The following is a 2,401-nucleotide window of genomic DNA, read 5'->3' on the forward strand; positions in this document are numbered from 1 at the left end:
TAAAAGCAGCCCTATCAGACTCCATATCTGCAATCATATAAATTCAAATTTAATTTGCAAAACCCCCCTTTTAAAAGGAAATTTTGTCACTACCAACCTCCCACCTAAATGAGAAAACTAGGCAAATCCTGGTGTGTTTTAATTAGGCAAATAAGACTTATTTAAAGGTTCCTCCTAGTGAACCATTCCTTTACAAAATATTGAAATCCTTGTGCTATATTGACTAAAAGGTCAGGATTCATGGAATGTGTATAAGACTTTGTTCATGGAACGAAGGGTAGAGATGGTTAGAGACTTGGCAGTTTAGGACCTGCTGGAATAAATGGGTGAACAAACTTTTGTAATCTAAACTCTTGACCTGCATGTTTTTCTTTATCCCAGCTCATTCCTTACATGTAAGCTCAATCTCAGTATTTGGGTTACTGGTTCAGCAGAAGCCAGGAAAAAACAATAACTTTGTAGTAATGAGAATATTATCCAGCTGTATATTGTTTACTTTATTGTAAATACTGGTAAACAGTGGTCAATAAATAGTTTTATATTCCTTTATGTGAGCCGACTTTTTCTTTATCTAATTGTCTTTAAAATAAGAGTGTAAATACCCACACATATGTCCACAAAAATATTTTCTTGTGAGGCATTTGCTTCATTAAAGTATTTTGTTACTTAGAATCTACTTTGTTAAAAGTGCTATTTGAAAAAACGTATTCTGATAGGACTGATCCTGCTGTGCTAGACATTTCTACTAATTTCCTAAATCTACACAGAGAAAGGGAAATCATTTCACAATATGTACGTTGAGTTATATTGTATACGTCAATTCTACCTCATTTTAAAAAAAGGAAGCCGTATCTATGCTGTTTGTTTTCTCTTTAGAGATCTAGCACTGCTCAACAATGGGTTTTTAGATGATACAGACCTGTTCATATCAGAAATTAATGCCCCTACCTTAAACTTCAGTAAGGGCATTTCTGGAAACAATTTTATTATCACTTACTGTGTTGTATTAGTTTCTTATTGGTGATGTGGAAAATTGCCACAAACTGAATTGCTTAAAACAGTACAAAATTATTGTCTTAACAAGGTTTTGAAGGTCAGAAGTCCAAAATCAGCCTCACTGGGCTATAGTCAAGATGAAGTGTATATGTGTGAGGCGCTTAGAACAGTGCTTTATTTTTAGTAGTCAACATGCATTTATTGCTTCAAATAGGGGCTGTTGTATGTAGGTTCCCAAACTTAAGCAGTTGCTGGGTGTAAGCACTTAGGTTGTAAGTATAATGTAGTCAACATTCTTATTCTTACACATAATATATAGTGATGCTTAAGTAAATATGGATTCCCAGAAATTAGTGAAGTCAAATTTGCACTGATTTACTCTTTCCATCAGAGGCCATTACCCCATGTCCTCACTTGTACCGCAGATTGATAATACCGATTTATTTTTAGCTAATTCAATGGCATCTTGTTTTAATACGCACATCAGATATTTTTGTTGAGCGTTCTTTTCAGGTTAATGACCACATTTTATCTATAAATTAATTGCCATTAAAAAAAAAAAAACTCACTGGCTGTTTTTCAGAAAGTTTCCATGTTGGGAGACCAGAACGCTTACTTTACTTACATGTGCACAAACTCCACAGGGACAAGCTCCTTGGTTCAGTATCTTGCCCTGTCTCTTTATCTGGCTGTTGATTCATGTCCTTGAATATCCTTTGTAATTGGTAATCTAGTGAGTAAAACAAGTTTTTGTGAGTTCTATGAGCCGTTGTAGTAAGTTAATTGCACCCAAGGAGAGGGTCGTAGGGCCCAGGGAACAACCTGGACCTGCCATTGACATCCTGAGTTGGGTGCGGGGGTGTTGCTGGAACGTCTGGTCGGTAGCAGATCAGTCAGAAGCACAGGTAACAACCCGGGCTGATGATGACTGGCATCTGAAACGGAGGGCAGTCTTGGGTCTTGTGGAACTAAGCCCTTTACCTGTGGATGCTGATTCTAACTGGGAAGATAGTGACAGAATTAAGTTGAATTCTCAGACACCGTGCTGACATCCAGGAATTGTCTTGCAAATATTTTCTATTCTGTATTTTGACATGATTTGTACCTTTTTGTCGTACTAAATTTTTTCTTAAGGTGGTCAACTCATCAGTCTTCCTGTCTTGTTTAAAAATACCTTTTCCATCCTGAATTTGAAGTTATGTAGATTTTTTTTTTTTTTAATTTTCATTGAGTCATTTTTATAGTCAGGTCTTTAAGATTTTGTTGGCTATTGTGAAGGTTTTCTGATTTTTGTTTCCCAATGTGGACGTCAGTATCACTGTGAAGCAGATGTGTTGGTAGCAAAATTTCCTTAATCCTACGGATCAAAGAAAATGATCATACGCCACTACAAAAAAAGTTGACC

This window comes from Pteropus vampyrus, unplaced genomic scaffold (genome assembly GCF_000151845.1).
Source record: "Pteropus vampyrus isolate Shadow unplaced genomic scaffold, Pvam_2.0 Scaffold69, whole genome shotgun sequence".
Lineage (NCBI taxonomy): Eukaryota > Metazoa > Chordata > Mammalia > Chiroptera > Pteropodidae > Pteropus > Pteropus vampyrus.